Genomic DNA, 27546 nt, shown 5'->3' on the forward strand with positions numbered 1-27546 from the left:
TTTTTTTTTTTTGCATTAAAGGATGACTACAATTTTTGTCTTTCAGAAACTAAAGCAAAAGTTGCCAAATTCCTCAAAAACACTTTCCTGCCTTGCCTTAGGCTTTTATACTTGGGGATGGGCAGAGAGAATGGTCAAACCAACAAACTGGAAGACTTCTCAGCCAAGGGAAATAGAGAACCTAAGTTGTAGCCCTGGGAACCATGGCCAGACATCTTCAAACCTAAAATAAGCCAAAAAGATGCAGATGTTCTCACCTTCATGGACCAAGAAGGGCTTGAGCAAGTTCATCAGTGGTGAGCAAAATAGGCAGAGGCCTAGAGAGCTTTTCCCAAATGCAGAGAATCTACAGAGACTTTTTCACACCCTTAGAAGGGTAAGAACCCTCTAGAATACAACTGAAATGGATGATCTCCCTAGAAAAATGCATAGATCAGAAAAAGCAGTATCACTCAGAGAAATAATAAAAGGTGACTTTTCTGGCACTTGAGAATTATGCAAGACAATTCATACCAACCACAGTAAGTAGTAACTACAATTAAACTCACCACAAAACAAGATTACTGTGTGCTTGGTGAATCCTAAGTATATTTCCTGCCTTGATAGTCATCCCACAAGCAAAGTGTCATTACTCCTCTTCTCTTACCCCCAGTTTGAGGATGAGCCCCTGAGACTCACATTAAGACCTTTCCTAAGGTCTTAGCGAATAAAGTATAAAGCCACTTACATACTAGTAGGCACAGTACTAGGCACATTGTTGGTACTAGTATTTTTATTTCATTAATTAATTAATTGGCCAGTTGAAGAATCTGACTCGAGGAGTTTTGAATTATCAGTTGGTCTGGTTTGCTATGAGTCACTGACATATTTAGGATGTAGGATTTAGGAATCCACTATGTATGAGGCACTATAACCTTAGAGACCATAAAATAAGACAGATACTGTTCTCAGCGAGCAACAATCTATCAGGCAGTTAAGAGCAGACACACAAGTACAGGGAATCAAGAAAGACAAAGTCTCAAAAAAAAAAAAAAAAGAAAGACAAAGTCTCTCAGAAATTTGGAGGAAGGAAAGATCACCTTTGCCTTGGGACATCACAGAGAATTCCCTGCAGAAGAGGCATGAGACAAAAAAGGAATTTTAGGTCCCCAATGCCAGTTAGAACTACTCAAATCTTCAAACTTTGATGGGAATGCCTAAGCAATTATCTTGTACATATGAATATTATAAACTAACCTAATTAATTCAAAACATCTCCGCCTTCTCTCTCAGCAGTGCATTTCTGCCTGATTTCTAGGAATATCTTCATCAATTCTAGTCTTTGTACAGCTCAAGGGAACTCCACTGTTCCCCCAAAAAGGAAGTAATGAACATACATAGGCATTGCCCTACTACGGACAGTTTTTATGCCATATTGACTCCTCAGCAAATATAAAATTAGGTAACGTTACTTACACATAAATATGCAATTACCTTGTGACTGCCTGTTCCTTGACTAATTCTTTTTCTGCCAAATCCACCCCACCCATTGGGGCTGGGGAAAGTGAAGGCCTGAAATCATGTCCATATCACATGACCCCACCACCATGGGTGATAAGACCCAACCTGGTAGCTTCTTTTGGTATCTCAAACTGAGAAGATGGACACTTGGGAATTATGAAATGCCTTCTTCCGCCACGAATAGATGATAACAACCAACTGGCTGGGAGGGGGGAAAGGTAAACATATATGAAGAAACAACCAGAAACACAAATCCATGTAACCTACAAGAGACAGAATTACCAAGAGGGTAACTGCCTTGGCTTCTGTTGATTTTTCTGTTCCTGGGTCTAGTCCCTTAGATTCTTAATATAAATTCTCATTGGTCTGCTTAAGCTAGTTAGACCGTTTCTGTTACCTGCAACTGGAAAAGCACTGATATTCACAGGGGGCAAGAAAAAAAAGTGTATAACACAGACTGAACATGGGAGAAATCACTTTATTCCATTTGATGAGCAAACAAAAGCAATTCCATCGGAAGGCAACAGTTCACAAGATGTCATGTTCCGGCACTCGAAAGTAAGGCCTGTGCACTTTTGTGGGGGACTAGGACGGCCTGTGCCCTGGCTAGGACTGGGAAGGCACTGTGTCTTTCACACGCTCATGATCACAGCAATTTGACAGCAGAGGCTAATGAATCCCACAGTTGGGGTTGGGAAGCTTTTGCCTCCTTCAGCACTGGAGAAAGCCCAGCTGGCTTCTTTACTGAGGTACTGAAAAAAAGAAAAAGTACACAGGAGGAAACTGGTTTCCCAGGTCAAAAACAATTACTGAAAAATTCTGTCCAGGAGCCATTTTCCAAAACACAATGCGCATGGTAGGCAGCAAAGAGGGAGGTATGAGCAAACACTTCTGCACATGAGTCCCCCTCAGAGGACAGATTTTATCTCTACTGGGCTAAAATTTTTCTCCCTTTCCTTTGCTCCTGCTTCCATGACACAGCCCTCTATCTTGTCTCTTTTCTGAATCTTCTTGGCTACCTATCATGCTGTTTTGTCCTCTTTCTACCAGAAGATAATAAACATTGAGTTGGATCTGGATCAAGCTCATGTCCTTATTTCCCAAATTGCATGGCATAGTGCCTCACCCAGAAAACATGTTGAAGAACACAGGGGACGCCTCTGGGGACGCCCGCGTGGCTCAGCGGTTGAGCATCTGCCTTAGGCTCCGGGCGTGATCCCCAAGTCCCAGGATCGAGTCCCACATCGGGCTCCCTGCATGGAGCCTGTTTCTCCCTCTGCCTGTGTCTCTGCCTCTCTCTGTGTCTCTCATGAATAAATAAATAAAATCTTAAAAACAAACAAACAAACAAACACAGGCTCTGCACCTACTTCCTGCGTGATCCTGGAAAGTTTTCTTAACCTCTCCAACCTTGATTTTCCTTACCTCTGTAACAGAGCTAAGATCCCCTTGCTCTTGGATTATGGCTGAGTGACCACTAAGATGTAGGGAGGGCATAGTATGAGAGATAAGCACACTACCAATAGGAGGCATTACTAGCGAGTCCTGGCCCAAGCAGTGACTCTACCCAATGGCTCCACCTTCCCTCCTGCATATTGTCATCACTGTCCCACCTGATTTCTATTTTAACCCCACAAGCGCCCCAGCAGCAAGGATTCGTCCAGTCTACCAGCAGAGGGAACTAGGCTACGTAGAAAATATGAGCTAACCACGGTAGTAAGTACAGACTAAGTGACTGTGTTGTGCCCAGCTTTGAAATGTGCAAAAATTATACCTGCTCATGCCAAATTAGAGACGGCTTCTAAGTGCCTGATGCTACATTCATCACCATGTCCCAGAAAGATGCTGACTGAAGGTTTTCAAAAACTTCAAAAGACTCTCGAAATAATTGCATATTCATTAGGCAAATTAGTTCTAGATTATTTTTAAAACCATAACTTGGGGGGGAAAAAAGACCAACAAAGAATTCAATAGAATTATGCAGGGGTTGTGTCTAGAATACAAAAAAGTAGACTACTATTCATTCTTTTTGAAAGTATTAAATGATGCTAAAAAAAAAAAAAGCAAGTAGAGGACAGAGAAGGGAAACTAAAAATAAAAAGCCCCATCAAGAAAAAAAAAAATCCCTCTTTATGAAATTCGGACCTTGGAAGTATATAGAATTTTTCTATCAGTTTGGATTATGGGAGAACGCACACGGTATTGTCACCTCTGATGGGAAATATCACTGTGAAAATAACACCGACTCTCATCATAACATTACATTGGCTGAAGTAGGTGATTAACACAGTCTGACCCCTAAAAAAGTGTCTGCTGTGATCTTGTTCATTGAAGAGCCACAATCTGGTATAATAGACTGGGCTACATTTTTTTAGACTCCATTATTCCTAAAATAGGCAGCTACCACTTCACCCACAATGTGTTAAAAGAGTGGAAAGTCAGGAAAAGCAAAGCTACCATGTGGCATCAGGTGGCTCACAGCTTCCTGCCTTAAAGCACATTACAAAATGGAAAAACAAGTCCCAGAACATGGGCTTAGGCAGGGCCCTTCATGATAGCAGAGGCAAGCAGTGTAGACGCTGGTGTTCACCATGTGGGAAGGTTAAGGGATGCATGCCACTCCTGAAGCCACATGTGGACAGTATTAAGGTATAAATTGAAGAGCCCAGCAGTAGTTCCGGTTACTTGCCAATGCCCACGGAGGTTGATCATTTCACCATATGCAAAGAGCTGGCTGCCTGTCACCTGGCAGAGAAAGCAAGAGGTTCGTTCCAATACCAATGCCATCTTCTGTGATTATAAGAACAGAGCTACATTATGAGCCTAGAAGAGAAGGTAGAAATTGAAAAAATGATCAGAGAATTAAATTTATAATTACTAACCATAGCTAGTGCTCTGGAATAAAGAAACAGAGAGCCACAGAGAAAAATAAGGGGCATTATTTATTTTGGGGGGAAGGAGAACAGAGAAGAGCAGCATTTTTATTTATTTTTTTATTATTTTTTTTCGGACCAGCATTTTTTTTTTTGGCGGTATAGGACAGTGGTTAGGAACCCAGGCACAGGTGTCCAAAGACTTCTATTTAGATCCAATCCTGTTCCCCTTCTAGTTCTGTGACTTAGACTTTAGGAGGGTCATTTCCCTCTGCAAGTTTCAGTTCCCTCATTTGCAAAAATGGGAACAATAAAGCTAGATAAAACCTAAAGATATCACGGTGTTATCACATTACCTCTAGAGTGTACAGCACTTCTACAGTACAATTGTTATTTTCAGACATGAGAGTCTAAAATAGATCACACTAGTATAGGAGTTTGCTAAGGCTGTCATGGAAATACCACAGACTAGGTGGCTTCAACAACAGAAATTTATTTCCTCACAGCTCTGGAGCTTGTAAAGTCCAACACCAAGGCATTGGCAGGGCTGGTTTCTGCCGAGGCTTTGCTCCTTGACCTGCAGATGACCACAGTGAGAAAATGGTGGTCGCTTCTGTGTACACACATATCCCTGGAGTCTTTGTATCCACATTTCCTCTTCCTAGACGGACACCAGTCAGATTGGATTAGAGCCCATTCTAGAGGCCTTGCTTTAACTTAATCACCTCTTTACAGGTCCTATTTCCAAACACAGTTACATTCAGAGGTACTAGGGGTTAGGGCTACAAGGTATTAATTTGAATGGTAGACAAGTCAACTCGTAACCACCGGCTAACCATGGAAGCTAATGGATCAGAAAAGATGCTGCTTAGCCACTAGCGGTCACAATAAATGCTGACTGTATAGAACCAATAGAACTGATGCCAACAGGTATTGTTACTGTTATGATTACAATGATGGGTGAATTTTACTCAGGGATATGCCAGTTTTTCAGGCAGAATGATCCAACGTTTCTTAGAGGTTTCATTCCCAGAAGCAAAACACTCCTCAGCCAATGTCAACTTCTACAGCCAGCCTATAGAAGCTTCTTCTGCTCTTTAGAAGCTTTTAGAAACTTCTAGTGAGCCTTTTGAAGGCTTCTAAAGCTTTGAGAAGCTACCTAGTGAAAAGTGGCAGAGAGACAACAGTTGCATGGGAGGGAGGAGAGCTAACAAGACTGGTATTGGAAGACACAGACAAGAAGAAGAAAATTAAGCAGAGAGAAGGAAACCACTGTGAAAAGGGCTAAGCCTCCCTGCAGGAGGCCCATGTCTGGCTCTGGTTCCAGTCCAAGGTTCTAGAGTCAGAACTTTCACGTGGTCAAGGAGGACTCTCAGCATGCCTCATTCACATTCTTCCTTTTCCTCTGAACCCAAATGGCCATTTGCTTTCCAACTGTGTGGTGTCAAGAGTGAAGACTGTAGAACTAAATAAACCACATCACCTTCCCTAGTAATAGTTCTTACTTGTCTCCTTCTCCTTGGTCAGCCTTTATTCTGTGCTGTCTGTACGCCATATTGTGTCTCTCGTGTAAGCCTTCAGCTCATCCTCCTGGCCTCAAGAGCTCTGCTATTTTAACAAGTAGGATTCAGTGAGTAACCAAAGGTCACACTAAAAAAGTAACTGCAGAGCCAGGATGTGAAACCAGATCACAGAGCCTGTGCTCTGAAGCACCGTGATACCCGGTGACTATACACCCAGGACAGAGCAAGTGCTGGAGGACCAAGCCTGGGCCCAGGTGGTAAGCAGCAACAACATGTAGAGGACAGACTGTAGCCATGAGGACTGTCGGTGCCACCAGGGCACAAACAGGTACTCATGGGGCCTGAGGTCAGTGCCAATCTTTGAGGTCATCATATTAGCAAGAACTGAGGACACAGGGAAGCTTCAAAGTCTAAGAGCAAGGCTGAGGTACAAGGTTGGGCTGTTCATCTTTGATTCCTCCTCCCCCTCATTCTCCACATCCAATTCATCCCAAAATATTGGTCTCCCTTCCCACATAGTTGTCATCCTTTGGCCGCCTCGTCCAGGTGTCCCAATTGGTCTCTCTGCTCCCAGTTTTGCCCCACTAGTACTTTCACCCTCCAGCTGCCAGAGTGTTCTTTCTGTCATGTAAATCTGATTCTAGCACTTTACATCCCCATACGCCTTCCATAACTCCCCATGGTCCCTAAGAGATGGAAGTGTTAGATGGAATGCTTCCAAAGCTTTACAGCCCTTTCCAACCCCATCTCTCACTTGTGCCCTGTTCCTTCAGTGTCTCTGAAGTCATCCAGAATGTGCTCTCTGGTCTCCAGGTCTTTCCAAGTTCTGCCTGCTATCTAGAACACATTTCCTGTCATCATGCCTCAAGTCTCCACTTGGACAGCACTTCTCAGAAGCCTTCTCAGCAACAGTAAGAATTGGGAAGATAAACATCACACTGGAAGCTGCCTCACCATTTCTTTCTACCATCATCAGTTACTACAAAGCAACTACAATCCTTACGATCTCAGATCCATTTCACAAGTTGTGAAAAACTGAGCGTACAGATGGAAGTTATATATATTAACCAAACAATCAAGAAAGACAGAGACCAGACAACAATTATCTATAATAAATACACATAATCATCACTAGAAAAGGCAAGAGACTCAGCATATGGAGAAAGATGGAAAGCCACTTGCTCATAAGGGGAAGGAGTCCTGCACACCCACACCCCTCTCCCCGACAACTTCTGTCTCAGAATTCTGAGCAATCTCCTCTGGACTTTTCTGAGGAAGAATCCAGAAAAACTATTTGATTTCTCTCATCACCCATGTCCCTGTTATCACCATTCTTTGAATTAATGACCTTGGTCATTAATTTTCCAAGTTCAAAGTGAATGGACAGCATGAAGACACCTAACTTTTGAGCAAGCCAAACTAACTCTTATCTGCCTCTGTTTTTTTCCATGAGATAAACGTAGCAGTCAACGAGCCAAATACACATTTAAGCCTGCCCAGTCTACCTCCCTCCAAGCCTGATTTTGCACCCTCTAGCATCCTGTGGTTAGCCTACACAGTCACATCATGAATGCCCCACATACCTAGTTAGGACTAATTTCTCTGAGGGTGGGAGCCATGACTGAGTTATTCATTTGTTAAATCCAGTACCCAGGGATCCCTGGGTGGCGCAGTGGTTTGGCGCCTGCCTTTGGCCCAGGGCGCGATCCTGGAGACCCGGGATCGAGTCCCACGTCGGGCTCCCGGTGCATGGAGCCTGCTTCTCCCTCTGCCTGTGTCTCTGCCTCTCTCTCTCTCTCTCTCTGTGACTATCATAAATAAATAAAAATTTAAAAAAAAAATAAATAAATCCAGTACCCAGCATGGTGTCTGCATTTAATGGTGTGTTCCATAGGTGGTTTTGAATAAATGTTTATGGTATAAACAGCCCACACATCCTCATCACTGTTCACCAGTGGGACAGAAATACCTGGAATATTTTCCCTCATGGCTCACTCCTTACCACACGCTGATGCTGTGGCAACAAGAGCTAAATGTGGGGAGGGTCTTCCTCCAGACATGCCTAGAGATATCCTCTTCATCTGCTCTAAGGACAAAAGAAAAAAAATAAATAAGGCTCAACTAGAAGTGAAAAGGCTGAGAAATGGCAGAGTTCATTTAGGGCTGGTTTGGACATTTTTTTTAATAACATCTAGACAAATTTTTAAATGTACTTGAGGTCCAATTCATGAAATGGAAAGTAGAACATGGGCTCAGAACACCAATTACTTGCTTCTTTGTCTCCCTCATTTCTTTGAGAAAATTTAGTGAGCTAACTCCTAGCATGCCAATATAATAAAGTACCCAATATTTGGGTAAATTATAGATTAGCTGCATCAATTGTTCAGCTTTTAAAAAGAATTTTCCAAATAAAAGTTTTTTTTTTAATTTTAGTGCATTTTGTTCAATGTCCTACAGTTTTGAAAAACATCATAATAGAACTGAAATTGTCTCATGGCATTTTAACCACATTTGGTCTAATTTTCCTAATGTTTTTCCCGTCTGCTCTATTAAAACAGGACAAATTGTCACCTTGAGATGAAGACAAAATGAAGTAATAAAATAACTGGATTTTTTTTTTAAATTGTCACTCAGACCTGGAGGTACTAAATGACAACCAAGCAAATAGCCAGGTTTAACTGGGAAGGCGGTATCCTCGCTGGTTATTACCATTTCAGAGCTGCTGTTATTTCATAAGCTGGCTGTGTCACCAGGACGGCTCTTCTGGGGTTGGGGCCACAGGGTCCTGTGATCTCTGGGCCTCCCAGCAGATTTAAAAGGCATGTGTACAAGACATGAGGTCAGTCTTAACTGTGCCATTTGCTGGCTGCATGGTCCTAAAAAGCACATTGTCAGAAAATAATCAGACAAACCTGAACTGGGAGACCTCCTACAAAACAATTGGCCCAGACTCTTCAAAATGTCAATGCCATGTAAGTCAAGGAAAGGCCAAGAAACTATTCTAAAGAAAAGACAACTAAAGAGACATGACAACCAAACTCAAAGCGTGATCCTGGACTAGAATCCTCGATCAGGGGGGGAAAAAAACGCTATAAAGAACAATGTCAAGGCAACTGACAATAATGTCATTTCTTCTGTTCATTTGTTATCTTTTTACATCTTTTCCTCCTAGTGAAAACTCCAGGAAATAAAGACTATTAAATGTATCTTCTTATGTATCACTAGCATTCAAGAAACCTTCAGTGATGTCTTTGAACAGATGAATGAATGGGATCAGCTCTGCCAATCCAACCATTTCCCACATACTACCAAGATTTCCTGATTCTGTGCACAGGACTTTGCAATCAGTTATTTCTTTTAGTTCTCCTCAATGCAATAAATCAAGTCAAAGAGAGGCTATCGGCTCCATTTTACAAATTAATCATCACCCCATCTCACCCAGGTCCCTAATGCCACTGACAATACTGAGATTAGAACAAAGTTTCAGCTCCACAGGTTCTGTTTCTTCATCACATGGCGCAGCCCCAGGAAAGCAGGCACGTTCAGTCTTCCCCTCTGATCCAATGCCTCTCAGCAGCATCCGGAAACCGTATGTGTGAAGACTTGACAAGGCTTCATTTTCCTCTGCTGCTTATCTTTGACACAACGCCTTCAGCGGCTGAGGGTGATGGGAAGGCTTTTAACCTGGTGAATCAATAGCTGATCTCTGTTCACCTCCATCACTAGAGTGACACATGGCAGCCTCAGAGACATCTCGGGTCTTTAAGGCATCTTGTTTGTTGCCCTTGAGTCCCACTTTGGCAATTTTCACAACATTAGCTTGTCCTTTGACTAGGAGATGAAACCCTTGGTAATCACGTAGGGCACAACTTGCGTCAGCAGCAATGGTAGCTGTATTTTTGTCCTTGCTCCAAGAAAGTAAAAAGCAAGCACTGAGATTTTTCTAAGGAAGTCCTGGACAAATATTCATTATGCTACATATGAAATTCCAGGTACCGCTTGTAAGAAGCCTACAACCCAGTGGGGAAGATGGGCAATTTAACAGTTAAAGGAATGCCTGCAGGGACAAAGTACAGGATATATGGAAATGGGGGAGAAGTCAATAAAAAGCCTTTGCAAGGAAAATGACACCTCTGCTGGCATCTGAAAGACAGGAGAGAGTTATCCAGAAGAAAGAAGGAAGTTCTCAGTGTCCTTGGCAGAAGGAATGGTCCATTCAATGGTCTGAAGGTGATAGGCAAGGGAACACCAGAAGAACCTAAAAGAGTTCTATGTGCCAAGAACTGAAGGGGCAAGCCAGGCACAGCAAGAGAAGCATCTATAAATTCAGGCAGGGCCTGAGCACTCAGACGTTATCTTAAGAGCAATAGGAAGCCAGTATTAATTCTCCATCAGCATGATTTTCTTCAGGCTTACTATGAACGATGGTTAGACTATGCAGGTAGACTGGGACTACTTCTGTCCAGGGTCTACTCAGGAAACAAACAGCACCAGTTATTTTAACATCTTTCCATGAACCTTCATGAAACAATTATTAGTAAAATGTTGGAAAAACAAAGACCAAAAGGAGACATGGAGTTATCAATGTAGTAACTGCCAGAAGCAGTTACCATTTCAAGGGCGCAGAAGCAAAGGGAAGTTGGCACTACCAAAATGTGTGAGCTGAGTGGAGGGGCACTGTAGAGTTCCAATCCAACTCTCTGAGGAGAGGATGCTGCGAAGTCACAAGGTGAGAAGATTCAGCAGAGGAGGGATTTATTTAGACTTCCAAAGAAAAGCTGGCTGACAGGAGAAGAGGTTTCCAAGAGGCCACCATGACACAGGCAGAGGCAGTGTTAGGCCAACAGACTGGAACCAACTGCTGCTCCCTAGAACTGTTACTGGCAAAGTGAAGAAACGCTGCTGTGTTACACCAATAGGTAAGAGCAAGGGTCTTCTTCTCCCTCCAGCTTCATACCTTCTTGGCCCCTCTCCCCCACTAGAGGAGTCTCCCAAGTAGCCATGTGAGAAATGTGGTCAGTAGAGTCCCAGCCCCACTATCACCAAGCTGAGAATATAGGCACACCCACTGCTAAGGGACCATAGCTTATAGACTGCCACCTCCAAGTTCTGTAGGCTTCTGTTTCCAAGGAAAGAGGAGCAAAAGAAGGAAATTAAACACATCCTGGAGAGCTAAAATACTAGGGAAGAGTCTGGGCATTGGGAGAATCATGGCAGCCCTACTCTCACGCACTGGAAGGGTTCAGGTTCATCAGGCTCAGCTGGAGGCCACACACTGCCACAGAAGTTTATCCTGGGGCCCTTGAATTTCACCTGTAACCCCCACTGCAGATGCTCTCCTGAAACTCCATCTTTCCCCAACAATGGCTCTGTCATACAGGTGGAATCCTTTAACTTCCATTCACCTCTGGGAATCCACATCTTCTCTGACATCACTTAGCATGAAATACCAATTCGGCCTAACAGAGGAGCAGTTGCCACAGGCCTGAGCCCATCAGAATACCACATTCTCCTGGTGTGAGTGCTTCAGGAGGTTCAGGGGATCCAGTCTAGCTCAGGGAAATGGAGAAACACGCCCTGCCATCTGAAGCTGGGATCTGCGGCAGCCACATAACCACCACTGGTGGAAAGCCTATTTGAATATAGGACTACAACATCAAAACGCAAAGCCCAGAACCCAGAAATGGATCCTGGTGACCTTAATGGAGTCCTGAGCTACAACTGAAGCCAAATATACTGTCTGGAATTTTCAATTAGGTAAACCACTAAATGTCCTTTTTTTTATTTAAGCTTTTTCAAGTGAGGTTTCCTCTCACTTGCTACCAAAAATAAAATAAAACGCAACATAACTAATGTGACACCAGTGTTTTCCATCTGTCTCTCCACTCTTTCTCCATTTGCAAAATAATCTTTTCCTGTCCTCCTTCTGGATCACAGTACCAGCAGGAAAATGTCTTCATACAATACAAAACAATACTATTAAACAAAGTGAGAATTGTTTAACTTCACTAGTAAACAAAGAAACACAAATTACAAGGAGAATGAGACCTTCTTAAATTGCCCCCTTAAAAAACAACTTTTGGGGTACCTGGGTGGCTTGGTCAGTTGAGCATCTGCCTTTGGCTCAGCTCAGGATCCCAGGGTCCTAGGATGGGGCTGTGCATTGGGCTCCCTCCTCAGTTGTCAGTCTGCTTCTCCCCCTCTCTCTCTCAAATAAATAAATAATCTTTAAAAAAAAACCTTTAAAAATGATGGTAACAACTCTAGCAAAATTATGATAAACCACATGCATTTATGTACTGCAACTGAGTATATTGGCATAGCTATTTGGAAAGCACATTCCACTATGTATTAATGGTATAAAAGGGCTCAGTATCTTTGCCCCAGTAATCAGATGCTCATACATTTATCCTAAGAAAGTAGTCAAAGAGACAGTGCTCTATCTGGCTTGACCCTCCTGACATAATTGTAGTTCATCAATGTCCTATTTGAAAACATACTACTTTTTTTTTAAATAAATTTATTTTTTATTGGTATTCAATTTACAGAATAAATTGGTATTCAACATACAGAATAAAACCCAGTGCTCATCCTATCAAGTGCCCCCCTCAGTGCCCGTCACCCATTCACCCCCACCCCCGCCCTCCTCCCCTTCTACCACCCCTAGTTCATTTCCCAGATTTAGGAGTCTTTTTGTTCTGTCTCCCTTTCTGATATTTCCCACACATTTCTTCTCCGTTCCCCTCTATTCCCTTTCACTATTATTTATATTCCCCAAATGAATAAGAACATATAATGTTTGTCCCTCTCCGACTGACTTACTTCACTCAGCATAATACCCTCCAGTTCCATCCACGTTGAAGCAAATGGTGGGTATTAGTCATTTCTAATGGCTGAGTAATATTCCATTGTATACATAGACCACATCTTCTTTATCCATTCATCTTTCAATGGAAACTGAGGCTCCTTCCACAGTTTGGCTATTGTGGACATTGCTGCTAGAAACATCGGGGTGCAGGTGTAAAAGCGTTTCATTGCATCTGTATCTTTGGGGTAAATCCCCAACAGTGCAATTCCTGGGTCATAGGGCAGCTCTATTTTTAACTCCTTGAGGAACCTCCACACAGTGTTCCAGAGTGGCTGCACCAGTTCACATTCCCACCAACAGTGCAACAGGGTTCCCTTTTCTCCACATCCTCTCCAACATTTGTTGTTTCCTGCCTTGTTAATTTTCCCCATTCTCACTGGTGTGAGGTGGTATTTCATTGTGGTTTTGATTTGTATTTCCCTGATGGCAAGTGATGCAGAGCATTTTCTCATGTGCATGTTGGCCATGTCTATGTCTTCCTCTGTGAGATTTCTCTTCATGTCTTTTGCCCATTTCATGATTGGATTGTTTGTTTCTTTGGTGTTGAGTTTAAGAAGTTCTTTATAGATCTTGGAAACTAGCCCTTTATCTGATAGGTCATTTGCAAATATCTTCTCCCATTCTGTAGGTTGTCTTTTAGTTTTGTTGTCCTTTGCTGTGCAAAAAGCTTCTTATCTTAAAGCAAAAGCTAAGAAGCAAAAGCTTCTTATCTTGAAGCAAAAGCTAAGAAGCAAAAGCTTCTTATCTTGATGAAGTCCCAAAAGTTCATTTTTGCTTTTGTTTCTTTTGCCTTCTTGGATGTATCTTGCAAGAAGTTACTGTGGCCAAATTCAAAAAGGGTGTTGCCTGTGTTCTCCTCTAGGATTTTGATGGAATCTTGTCTCACATTTAGATCTCTCATCCATTTTGAGTTTATCTTTGTGTGTGGTGCAAGAGAGTGGTCTAGTTTCATTCTTCTCCATGTGGATGTCCAATATTCCCAGCACCATTTATTGAAGAGACTGTCTTTCTTCCAGTGGATAGTCTTTCCTCCTTTATCGAATATTAGTTGACCATAAAGTTCAGGGTCCACTTCTGGATTCTCTATTCTGTTCCATTGATCTATGTGTCTGTTCTTGTGCCAGTACCACACTGCCTTGATGACCACAGCTTTGTAGTACAACCTGAAATCTGGCATTGTGATGCCCCCAGCTATGGTTTTCTTTTTTAAAATTCCCCTGGCTATTCGGGGTCTTTTCTGATTCCACACAAATCTTAAAGTAATATGTTCTAACTCTCTGAAGAAAGTCCATGGTATTTTGATAGGGATTGCATTAAACGTGTAGATTGCCCTGGGTAACATTGACATTTTCACAATATTAATTCTGCCAATCCATGGGCATGGAATATTTTTCCATCTCTTTGTGTCTTCCTCAATTTCTTTCAGAAGTGTTCTATAGTTTTTAGGGTATAGATCTTTTCCCTCTTTGGTTAGGTTTATTCCTAGGTATCTTATGCTTTTGGGTGCAATTGTAAATGGGATTGTCTCCTTAATTTCTCTCTCTTCAGTCTCATTGTTAGTGTATAGAAATGCCACTGATTTCTGGGCATTGATTTTGTATCCTGCCATGCTACCAAATTGCTGTATGAGTTCTAGCAATCTTGGGGTGGAGGCTTTTGGGTTTCCTATGTAGAGTATCATGTCATCGGCGAAGAGGGAGAGTTTGACTTCTTCTTTGCCAATTTGAATGCCTTTAATGTCTTTTTGTTGTCTGATTGCTGAGGCTAGGACTTCCAGTACTATGTTGAATAGCAGTGGTGAGAGTGGACATCCCTGTCTTGTTCCTGATCTTAGGGGAAAGGCTCCCAGTGCCTCCCCATTGAGAATGATATTTGCTGTGGGCTTTTCATAGATGGCTTTTAAGATGTCGAGGAATGTTCCCTCTATCCCTACACTCTGAAGAGTTTTGATCAGGAATGGATGCTGTATTTTGTCAAATGCTTTCTCTGCATCTAATGAGAATCATATGGTTCTTGGTTTTTCTCTTGCTGATATGATGAATCACATTGATTGTTTTACGAGTGTTGAACCAGCCTTGTGTCCCGGGGATAAATCCTACTTGGTCATGGTGAATAATTTTCTTAATGTGTTGTTGTATCCTATTGGCTAGTATCTTGTTGAAAATTTTTGCATCCATGTTCATCAGGGATATTGGTCTGTAATTCTCCTTTTTGGTGGGGTCTTTGTCTGGTTTTGGAATTAAGGTGATGCTGGCCTCATAGAACGAATTTGGAAGTGCTCCATCTCTTTCTATCTTTCCAAACAGCTTTAGTAGAATAGGTATGGTTTCTTCTTTAAACGTTTGATAGAATTCCCTTGGGAAGCCATCTGGCCCTGGACTCTTGTGTCTTGGGAGGTTTTTGATGACTGCTTCAATTTCCTCCCTGGTTATTGGCCTGTTCAGGTTTTCTATTTCTTCCTGCTCCAGTTTTGGTAGTTTGTGGCTTTCCAGGAATGCGTCCATTTCTTCTTGATTGCCTAATTTATTGGCATATAGCTGCTCATAATATGTTTTTAAAATCATTTGTATTTCCTTGGTGTTGGTAGTGATCTCTCCTTTCTCATTCATGATTTTATTAATTTGAGTCTTCTTTCTCTTCTTTTTAATAAGGTTGGCTAATAGTTTATCTATCTTATTAATTCTTTCAAAGAACCAACTCCTGGTTCTATTTATCTGTTCCACAGTTCTTCTGGTCTTGATTTCATTGAGTTCTGCTTGAATCTTTATTAACTCTCTTCTTCTTCTGCTGGGTGTAGGATCTATTTGCTGTTTTTTCTCTAGCTCCTTTATGTGTAAGGTTAGGTTTTGTATTTGAGTTCTTTCCAGTTTTTGAATGGATGATTGTATTGCGATGTATTTCCCCCTCAGGACTGCTTTTGCTGCATCCCAAAGATTTTGAATGGTTGTATCTTCATTCTCATTAGTTTCCATGAATCTTTTTAATTCTTCCTTAATTTCCTGGTTGACCCTTTCATCTTTGAGCAGGTTGGTCCTTAACTTCCACATGTTTGAGTTCCTTCCAAACTTCCTGTTGAGATTTAGTTGTAATTTCAAGGCATTATGGTCTGAGAATACGCAGGGGACGATCCCAATCTTTTGGTATCGGTTCAGACCCGATTTGTGACCCAGTATGTGGTCTATTCTGGAGAAAGTTCCATGTGCACTTGAGAAGAATGTGTATTCAGTTGAGTTTGGATGTAAAGTTCTGTAAATATCTGTGAAATCCATCTGGTCCAGTGTATCATTTAAAGCTCTCGTTTCTTTGGAGATGTTGTGCTTAGAAGACCTATCGAGTAGAAAGAGCTAGATTGAAGTCATCAAGTATAAGTGTATTATTATCTAAGTATTTCTTCACTTTGGTTATTAATTGATTGATATATTTGGCAGCCCCCACACGGGGCATATATATTGAGGATTGTTAAGTCCTCTTGTTGGATAGATCCTCTTAAAGGATCTCTTTAATGAGGAGTATGAGTATGAGGATATCATACTTAATATGATATAGTGTCCCTCTTCATCTCTCACTACCGTCTTCGGGGTAAAGTTTAGTTTATCTGATATAAGGATGGCTACCCCTGCTTTCTTTTGAGGACCATTTGAATGGTAAATGGTTCTCCAACCTTTTATTTTCAGGCTATGTTTCCTTCTGTCTAAAATGAGTCTCTTGTAGACAGCAAATAGATGGGTCCTGCTTTTTTATCCAGTCTGAAACCCTGCGCCTTTTGATGGGGTCATTAAGCCCGTTCACATTCAGAGTTACTATTGAAAGGTATGAGTTTAGTGTCACCATGATATCTATTCAGTCCTTGTTTTTGTGGATTGTTCCACTGAACTTCTTCTTAAAGTGGAATTTTAAGAGTCCCCCTTAAAATTTCTTGCAGAGCTGGTTTGGAGGTCACATATTCTTTCAGTTCCTGCCTGTCTTGGAAGCTCTTTATCTCTCCTTCCATTTTGAATGAGAGCCTTGCTGGATAAAGTATTCTTGGTTGTATGTTCTTCTGATTTAGGACCCTGAATATGTCCTGCCAGCCCTTTCTGGCCTGCCAGGTCTCTGTGGAGAGGTCTGCTGTTACCCTAATACTCCTCCCCATAAAAGTCAGGGACTTTTTGTCTCTTGCTGCTTTAAGGATCTTCACTTTATCTTTGGAATTTGCAAACTTAACTATTAATGTTGAGGTGTTGAACGGTTTGTATTGATTTTAAGGGGGGATCTCTCTATTTCCTGGATCTGAATGCCTGTTTCCCTTCCCAGATTAGGAAAGTTTTCAGCTAGGATTTGTTCAAATACGTATTCTGGCCCTCTGTCCCTTTTGGCGCCCTCGGGAACCCCAATTAAACGTAGGTTTTTCTTCCTCAGGCTGTCGTTTATTTCCCTTAAACTATCTTCATGGTCTTTTAATTGTCTCTTTTTTCCTCAGTTTCCCTCTTTGCCATCAACTTGTCTTCTATGTCACTCACTCGTTCTTCCACCTCGTTAACCTTTGTCCTTAGGACTTGTAGTTCGGATAGCATCTCATTCAATTGATTTTTAACTGCTGCCTGATTGGATCTAAATTCTGCAGTCATGAAGTCTCTTGAGTCCCTTATGCTTTTTTCTAGAGCCACCAGTAGCTGTATAATAGTGCTTCTGAATTGGTTTTCTGACATTGAATTGTAATCCAGATTTTGTAACTCTGTGGGAGAGAGGACTGTTTCTGATTCTTTCTTTTGAGGTGAGGTTTTCCTTCTAGTCATTTTGCTCAGTGCAGAGTGGCCAAAAACAAGTTGTATTGTGAAAAGGAGAAAAAGAGAGGAGAGAGGGAAGGAAAGAAAAGAGAGAAAGGAAAAAGAAAAAAGGAATAAAAAAAAGGAAAAAAGAGAAGAAAAAAGAAAGAAAACGAAAGAAAGGGGAAAAAAGGGGTGGGGGAAGCAACAAATCAAAAAGAAAAAAAAAAAACCCACGTGCGAGTTTCTTCTGATTCTGTATACTTTAAGTCCCTTGACTTCCCCTGGAACTGGTGCCTCTAGCTGGTCTTCTGGGGGAGGGGCCTGCTGTGCTGATTTTCAGGTGTTAGCCCTTGGGGGAGCTGCTCTGCCTCCTGCCTGGTGCAGGGCTCAGTGGGTTGTTTACCCCGTGAGGCCCCAGGAGGAACAAGCAGTGGCGGGGGGCAGCTCTGGAGCCCTGGAATCAGCTCCCGCAGTAACTCCGGGGCTCTCCGTCTGCAGGGCCTGGAGGCTCCAGGGCGGGGCCGCTGATCTGCTCAACTCGGGGCAGGAGCGTCCTTGCTGTCCTGGGCCCTCCCGGCCTCTGCCTGTCCCGGGGGAGGGCGGATCCTGGGCTGTGTCCCGGCGCCCTGTGCTCTGGGGCCTGCGCTGTTGGATTCGCGCTCCCGCCCGCAGCCCCCTCCGCGGAGCCGCCCCCAGAGCCCCTCCGAGCTGCTCCGGGTCCCGCTGTGCGCGCTGCAGCCCTTAGGGAGCTCGGCGCACTCTCCCGGGGCCCAGGTGCCTGTTACTGTCCCAGGGAGCCCGAGGGCATCCCCGCCCTCCTGGGTCCTGCTCTAACTCCCTGCGAGGCCTTTCCACCCGGGAAGGTTGGTGCAGCTCCTGCTCCTCCGGGACGGGGCTCTCCTGTCCTGGGGACACTCGCCCGGGCCTCAGCCCGGCTCCTCGCGGGGCCCCTCCCCCTTGGAGGCCTTTTGTTCCTTTATTTCTTTTTCCCCGTCTTCCTACCTTGTTAGAAGCGCGAACTCTTCTCACTGTAGCGTTCCAGCTGTTCTCTCTTTAAATCTCACGCCGAATTTGTAGATTTTCAGGATGATTTGAAGGTTATCTAGGTAATTTGATGGGGACAGGTGATTTGGGGACCCTACTCTTCCGCCGTCTTGCCCCTCCTCTGAAGACTTCCCACTTAAACTGTATACCATTTTCTACATATAGAATCCAGCATTCCTACCCATTTAAGGATGCTCCATGGTATTCCTGTCTATCCTAATGAAGCATGGGTTAACTTTTCTTTTGGAATTTATACTAACCTTGTTAAATCTCTTTTACATGTAACAGTTACTCATATTCTTTATTGTAAGTAGAGTCCTTTGCATGTTCCTAACTCATTTCTCCAAGAAGACTTGAAAGTTCCTTCAAGTACTAGCTCTCCTGTTTATAACCATCCAATACTCCAAGCAACAAACATGTAGCACATAACTACTATGTAGTGCAAACCGCACAGTAGCTGGCACAGATCCAGGCACAGTTGGTGATGGATCCAGAGGCTATATAAAGGTCTTTCTGGGAATATCTGCACTCAGAAAAGTGGGAAACAGAGCCAAGACTAACCCCAAATGAAGCAATCCTAATAGAATTCCAAGCAGCCTCAGAATTGATCTCCGACTCAGAGTTTTCTCCCATTGTACTAAAATCTTAACACAAAGATGACCAATGGCTGCACATATTCAGTGGTCCCTTTCTGGAGACCAAGGATAAGCAGAATATGGACGGCTGCTACAGGAGCTCAGGTTCCTGGGACTGCAGGAGTTCTCGGGGACTGAAATTTCCTGATACCTCATGCTATTTTGTAACTGTGTCTTTAAATATTTTCTTCTCTGTCCAAAATACCCTTTCCCACCCTGGCTACCCGATGAGCATTCATCAAGGCCTGATATCAGTGAGGCCTGCTCTGTGCTATTTGCTCTAAATCTCTCCTTCCCAGATGCATGATAATGCTATATTATTATTATTCGTGACAACGTAACATGGTCTCCAATTCCTTCTTTACCTGGCTAATGTTTCCAGAATACCATGAACTCTGACTTTGTCTTTTATCCTTGTATTCCAGCATTTACTATAGTATGGACACACGGTGTGCTCAATAAATGCTTAAGTAGCAAATAAATTTTACAGTGATTGGAAATGTTTTTGAAAGTTCTAGCTGTTGAGGTAAAAATGTTTATGCACACTCTTGTCCAGCCAATTCTGCAAGTTTGTATATACACATACACACAGATAGGGACATATGTGCACAGACCCCCAGGCCTCAGGTGTAACCATGCTCTATGTGTTTATCAGCAAAGGGAGTGCTGGACCAGCTGGAGACTTACCCCGAACTGCACCATGCATCAATCACAGGAGTTTGGGTTGACACTGTAAGAGGTAAAAATGTTCAGTGTTTTCACCCAAAGCATGACATTTTGTCTAATGATGTTAATTTTGCACCATAAACACTTTATACTACCAAGGGGAAAAAAAGGAAACGCTTGTCAGGTCAACAGTTACAAATGGATAAGGAGAGATAGATTAATTCCTGCAACAGTGAGTTTGAATTATCCAGAAGACAAGTATTTAAAAAATAATTTGACATAGATTAATTAGCTCTGTGTCTCCATAAAGCAAATTCTTCCCATTTGGCTTGAAATAACACTCTAGTCTGCGTGGAGCATTAAGTATACAAATATGGTTTACTTTACTCATTCAGTCTTTACCTGAATTACCAATTTTCATTCTGAATTCTCCACTATCACTCAGAGCTCTTCTCACAGTCACATAATACCTCCATTAAGGAACACCTTTTCAGGGAAACTTGGATGGCTGCGGTTGAGTGTCTGCCTTTGGCCTAGAGCATGATCCTGGGATTTGTGATCGAGTCCCACGTCGGGCTCCCTGCCGACATAATTAAACCATGGAGCCTGCCTCTCCCTTAGCCTCTCCTAATTAAACCATAGAGCCTGCTTCTCCCTCTGCCTCTGTCTCTGCCTCTCTCTCTGTGTCTCTCATGAATAAATAAAATCTTTAAACAAAAAAAAAAGGAATACCTTTTCACTTGTACATGGTTCAAGTACCATTTTCAGGAGAAACACCATTTTCAGGAGAAACAACCATTTGGTAAGAGGAAATGCAGGTGCACATCACTTGAAGAGACCCATGAGGCAGCTGCCTAATACTCCAGATGTATTAAAAAAAAAAACATACTTTTCAAAATTGTTCCCTATAAATCCCTTAAATTACTGTATGTACTCATGTTGAGCTTTGTATACCAGTTGGAGAAATTAAACCTAAGTAAGCCATCATACAGGTGTGCATTTACCTTCAAGTTGCTTTTTTGTAACATTATTCATAGTAGCAAAAAAAAGAACCAAACAATTCCTAACTTTTTTTTTTTTTTACATAGAAGAACTGGATAATTCAAGTACTCAAACACTATTTAGCCTTTACAAGTAGCATTGCAAGAGAATACAGAACTATTAGGAAGATGTTCTTGATTCAGGGATAGGAGAGAAGAAAAAAAAATCCAGTCATAAGCAGTATATAGAGGCAGTGAAATTTGTGATTAAAAGCATGGATTCTGGAGCCCGATTGCCTTGGCTCAAGGCCCAGTTCTAGACTCACAAGCTTCAGCCAAGTTATTTAATTTCCGGGTGCCTCAGTTTCCTCCTCTGTAAAATGAGGTAATACTAGCACTTACATCATCAGATGTTGTACAATATAAATAAGTATAAATAAGGCATTTAGTACAGAGCTTTTAACCTAGTAAGGGCAACATTGACACTGGCTCTTCCTAACGTTTAAAGTAGGTTTGTTTTTAAATACAATGAAAATATTACACACAAGAGAAAAACTTGACCGAGTATGCCCCCAAATATTAGCAATAATTCAGTCAATGGTGGTAAGGGCAATTATTAGGTTGTTTTTTTTCACTCTTCTAGAATAAAGACATCCCATTCTTTTTACTTTAAACGTTTTTCATATTTAATTAAAATCACCTTTCCATCTATGCTTTTGCTATTAACAAGACGCTGTTTTCAAAACTAGCATATTACAATGTAATACATTTTACTTGAAATATAGCACAAATCCATTGTACAAGTTAAAGAATTTGGAGTCATATAAACTGTGGTTTTATTTAAGGTCTTATACCCTGGCATCAATTATCCCTCTGTGGCATTCAGAAATGTCACTCATTTATTCACTTAAATATTTTAAGTAGCTATGCTGTGAATAGAACACATAAAAACCCTTTGCCTTCATGTATTTTATGTTCTTGTGATGGGGAGAAGGAGGGAACAAAACAAAGTACCAAAGTAAAATTTGCAGCAGGTTAGTAGAGGATAATTGAGTCTGCAAACAAGGAAGCAGAGCTTCAAGGGTAGAGCCAAGTGGAAGGAACCAGGGAGAGAGCAACAGTTTTTAAAAGGGGGGACTTACTAAAGCCTCACCAAGAATTTGTTATACACCAGAACTGATTAAAACATTCCTGGTGAGCACAGATACTCATTCCATCACTCCACCAAGAGTTACTGAGCACAGAGTATATGCCAGGCCCTGGGCCAGAGGCAAAGGATACCATAGTGTCCAAGCAGTCGTGGGCCTGCCGGTCTCAACAAAGTCTACAAATCTTATGGTCACGGTACCAGCTGACCCCTTACAGAATGTTCTTGACTCTCTGCTCTTAGCCATTGTCTAATCTAAAAAACTAATTTGAGGGTTTGAGGAAAATCATCCTAATGGCAGGCCGTTTGAATAAGAGCGGTCACAGTGAGTTGGGAAATACAGACTGTGCCTTTAAGGTTTAATACATTTAATGCTTGAGAGGAATTACAAGAAGACATTTTGTGACATTTGAAGCTGTTTCGATTTCAGCTGCCAGTTATCTGACACTCCAAAATTTAAAAAAAAATCACTAAAAATCTGTAGCCTTACTTTACTTCTAAGTTCACATATGAGACCCATGATTCTCCTGATGCAAAGATCCTTTATGGAGATGTTGTGGTTTACAAGGCAATGGAAAACTCTAAATTCAGGACTTCGGGTATTATTAACTAAAAATAGCATCCATGCCCCCTTTGCAAGCTCAAACACCGAAATCTCCATTTTAAGTCTGAACGAAATTTAGGTTTCCACTACATTCCACAAAATCTCAAGTATTCACTCATTCAAAGTATTTTACTCCAAACCTACTAGGTGCCCAGGATTGCCATTGCTTTCAGAACAGTTACACTTCTGGCATCAGGAGTCTCCCCCTCACTAATGCTATTTTCACCTTTTTAAAAAAAAAAACTTATTTTTATTTTTCAGTAATCTCTAGATCCAACATGGAGCTTGAACTCACAACCTTAAGATGAAGAGTCACATAGTCTCGGAGTGAGCCAGCCAGGCACCCTGATACTTTCACTTTTAAGTGAGATGAAACAAGTATGTCCCTCTTTTCTGGGAGTCTCACAGTGCACTGAATAATAGGGATTTAAAACAGATATAAATAATTCTTTCACTAAAATTGTACAGAATGTGTGAAGAAGGTTTTTAGAGAATAATAGGAATTCTCAATATTACCTGAAAACTGAGAAAACTTCTTAGAGGAAGTGGCATCTGTGTTGGGAACAAGAGGAGCAGGGCCAAGCCAAGTAAATTATATGGGGAACAGCACCCTTGTCCCTTGTTCCAGTATTTACACTCTGAAATGCTAGGGATTTGGCTAAATGGGGAGCACGACAGAATATTTAGCATACTCAAGTTGGGTATTATATTATTACCCTTCTACATACAGTCATGAACTTACCAATAGCTCAACTGAGACTGAAAGAACAGCCAATACATCCAGTGGCCCAAGAAATGGCAAATCCTAAACCAAACGTAGCTTAGCTCAATGACCAAAGCTTTTCATTGCCCCCTCATGCACGCTCGTTACCAGCTCCTCGACCCTAAAGAAACTGGCCAGCCTTGGAAATACTTCTTAGCTCCCATTTCAGTTCATAGGACACTGGACTGTTTCTAAGGAGAAACCAGTTTCAGAGCTATAGGATTTTACTATAAGATTTCCAAATGCAAAGACAGGAAATGTCAAAAGCTGTCATTTAAGCTCAGCCCCATATTGTCCACAACTCTGGCAGCCCACTCGCCCTGCCCTCAGTAACACAGCTGCTTCATGAATTTCCTTTCTGCAAAGGAAACCTAGCCATCAATTCTTTGGACTCTTGAGACATTCTGAAAGCAGACATTGGTGCTTTATAAAGTGCTATCTCCCCTTTACCCGCTTTATTGGTCCTGACGTGGTTTCTCACTTGATGGAGATGCAATATGGAGCTCAGGAAGCAGAGTGTAGGATATGCAACCTCTGCAACTCACAAGCTGTAGGTTTTCTACCTAAGTAGAAAGCCATTTTCACTTTAGAGCAAACACATATGTGGACAGACATAGCCACACATCTATTTGTGGTCATTTAATTCCCACTTGACAGTGGAGGGAAAAAAATGATTAGAGAGGAGTGATGTGAACTCCCCAACTCTAATGGTTAGTTAAAGGTGGTTTCCTAAGCATCAATGGTAATCTAGAGGGTTTTCTAGCTATCACCAGATTTCCCTCTTTCCTGAACATTAATCTATAATGATTCTGAAACCAACAGAGCTAGATTTAAATCCCCAGTCTTGCACACATTGACTGTGTGACCTTGGGCAACTCAAGTGACACAGCTGAGCCTCAGTTTATGTATACTACATGCTCAAAAAATATTAATTTACTTTCCTGTAACCCCTTTGATTGATATTCTGGCTTTCATAAGCAGGGCAATAGGGATTTAAAAATGTTAAATTTATCTGTCATTTTAGTCAAGAGCAACTGCCTTGAGCTTTCCAAGGAACATCCCTCCCAGTATCCCCAGAATTTCTTCATAATCTAGAAACAAAAGGGTAACTCACACATCTGAGACTTCTAAGATCTCACAGCTGGTATCCCTTCTGATTCAAGGATGCCCAAGACATTCAAAGTGCCCCAAAGTGACTGTACTTGCTCCCAGGGATACTCAAAGGCTAACAATGCTTCACCTATGCACTCCTCCAGGTCCTGGGGATCCCTGACCATCCTGACACACACATATGGGAGCAACCAAACCACTCTGCTCCCATAGGCCATTATTTGTTCCACTGCCAGAATGTGTTCTGATTGGCACAGTGGGGTGGGTATGCCTTTGGAGGCACTGCTAACAGCCAGGTAAGCAAGCCCTCCATGCCCATCTGGTCCCTAGAGGCTTTCACTCTCCACTTTGGGATGTTATCTGCATGGCCACTTGTGGAAATTTTAACCACTGTCAGGTTCTGAGAAAACCAGAAAAAGTTTGGTATAACAGATCCTTAGGCCAGGAGTTAGGAGCCACTGCAGGCTCAGATCAATGGCAAGAAGTTCCAACTCTATGGCTGACACTCCCCAGAGAGGATAGCAAAGTCCAAATATAAACCTGGTTACTCAATGACAGAGGCAGAGAATGCTTAACCTTCACACTGCACCACCTCTCATTTGGCCTTAAGTATATTTTCAATTTAATTAAACATGACATTCCAGTAAACGATTTTCATGGCTTAATTAACAGGACAGAATTTGGCCATATAAAAAAATCTTAGGAAACACTTTAAAATATAGAAAATAATTTTAGTGTAATTGCTTAGTTCAGCAGAAACCCAAAGAAGACCTTAAGCAGTATTAGTAATTTTAGAAGAAGTTCTGTAGTTGAAGACTGCAACTCACCTAAAGACTATCAGTTGAACAAAATGGATACAAGACTTGGATGTAATACCCTGTCAAACCACAAGGTGTCATTTAGCAGGTGACCACCATGCCAACAGAAAGAGCACACCAATGCCTAAGAAATTAAAAATCACAAGATCAGTAAATTTTTATTTTAATGGACTATGTGCGGTACAATTTCTTTCTTGATAAGGAGTTCTTTGAGTTCAGGAATTTAAAAAGAATACAGTTAATTTTTTTACATATAGCATGATTTATACATTAACTCCTCTTACTGTAATGCTTCATAAGTATTTTTACATACCACAATTGCATTTACTTACAAAAAAAGTGTGTAGGTGAGTTGAGCTAACAAAATTACCATCATCTGAGTAGTTACTCAAGCACCACCACTTTGCACACTTCAGGCCTCCAAATCTGGTAGTCCCACAGACCACTCCTTGTCTATGGTTGAGGGTAGAGCTGGGCCCAATCAGGACATCCAGATAATGGTCAAGGAACACATCCACTTAATGTGCAGCAGAGAAGAAGATATGCTATGACTAACCCAGTTTTTTTATTTTTGTTTTTGTTTTTTTGCCATTTGGGGTATGAGAGGGGATACTCCCACCATCCCTCCTCAGGGGGATCAACTCTCCCTTACTTCATGATGCTTTCTGTGGCCTGTGGCCTGAGTTAAACAGCATAAAAAAATGAAAAAATTTTAAAAGAAGCCTCATACCTAGTACAACAGTGAGAATTTGGAAATATGAGCCTCACATTCTAAGAAGCCAAAAGGGAAAACAGTTCAATACCATCAAGGTATCCCATTCTTGAAAGACCTAAGAAACCCTTCCATGGCAATCCCTCCTCCAGCAAGTTTTCATTCATGTCTCATTGGCCAGAACTGAGCTACAGACCTCTACTAAGCCACACTCTCACAAGAGGGAAGAGAGGGTCTCAGTGATGCCATTCAGGATATTCCTCACATTCCAGAGCACCTCTAAGGCAACTTTAGCCAAAAAAAAAAAAAAAAAATCAGAGAAACCTTCTCAGACTGGAATTCCACCTTCCTTACACAAATTCATTGAGGTAGAGCTTAAGAATGCAAATCATTTCATAGATTAATATGTATTTGTTTCTATCAAAAGACATAAAATACTGTAAAATAAACCAACCACTCACCTTTCAACCCTGACAAAAATGTACAGTAACTGTGTAAACGTGAAGTGGTGTCCAAATTGTGGACAAGATTTATTATCCTTCCTTTACTTTCCATGCAGTACCTTTTGGCCGAATGTGTTAAGCCTCTGGAAGACATCAGATCATCAAGCAAACAATCTATTCAGAGCAAATAATTACAGATACGACCTGCAACTGATGAAGCATTTTTTAAATGCAGATTGTTACAATACAGGCTAAATGACTTCAACCATCCATGCAGGGTGGGCATTTAAGGAAACTTGCAGATTCATCTCCACCAAGGACTCTTCGCATCACACCTTTTCTTGGCTTTTCCTCCAATGGGGAGAGCTTCATCAGCAGGTGCCAGAGGGTACACAGGTCCTCCACATATGCAACAGCTCAAACTTCACTCTTCTGACAAAATGGCTGCCTCAGATTTAGGTGCCCCATTCTTATCGTAAGTGATCTTTGGAAAACAGAACATCAGTTCCTATCACATACCCAGGGCTTGGGACTGTGCATTGTCCAGAACTGACTTATTTGGCTAAACCTAAATTAGTAACTGCAACCAGGGGGAGGAATTTGGGTTAGTCATAGAATAACTTCTTCTCTGCCACACATTAAGTGGGTCTGTTCAGAACACAGTCCAAGGGAGAGAGGGAGAAGAAAGCCATAGTTACTGATCCAACAAAGTCCTGCTGCACCTTCTCTTCACATCTGAATTCCTATCTCCTTCAAGAAATTTTTCCAGCAAGCCTCCAATTCCTAGAACAATATCAGAGCTACACTGTACCAACCACATGACTCATTTAATTTACTCAAACGTGGACAAAAATAATTCATAAAATCATGCCATGTTTTATTCAACAAGTACCCCAGAATCAAAGTCAAGATACTGGAGGTATCTTCCTCGGATGGTTCTTGACGTTTTGTGGCTACAGCTCTCACAGACGAAACATCATGTCAAAGTGGTTTCTGGATTCACGCTTCCTGTGAACGTAACCATCCCTAATCAAACTTGGAAATTGAGGCGCTGGCATTAGACAAAGACGTGAAACCAAAATTGGGCTAAGGGATGACGGGCCAGCCCAGAT

The 27546-nt window shown here is 41.8% G+C and overlaps 1 long non-coding RNA gene across 1 annotated transcript; it reads right to left on the reverse strand.

Annotated features, from left to right (window-relative positions):
- Window positions 1–26979, reverse strand: LOC140597938 (uncharacterized). The gene is made up of 4 exons (XR_012000005.1): window positions 26453–26979; window positions 25289–25403; window positions 19879–19921; window positions 1–4323 (listed from the first exon to the last, which is right to left on the reverse strand). It is a non-coding gene; the product is annotated as an uncharacterized lncRNA (long non-coding RNA).
- Window positions 26980–27546: the final 567 nt, after the last annotated feature.

The sequence above is a fragment of the Vulpes vulpes genome, chromosome 2, assembly GCF_048418805.1.
Source record: "Vulpes vulpes isolate BD-2025 chromosome 2, VulVul3, whole genome shotgun sequence".
In the NCBI taxonomy this organism is placed as follows: domain Eukaryota; kingdom Metazoa; phylum Chordata; class Mammalia; order Carnivora; family Canidae; genus Vulpes; species Vulpes vulpes.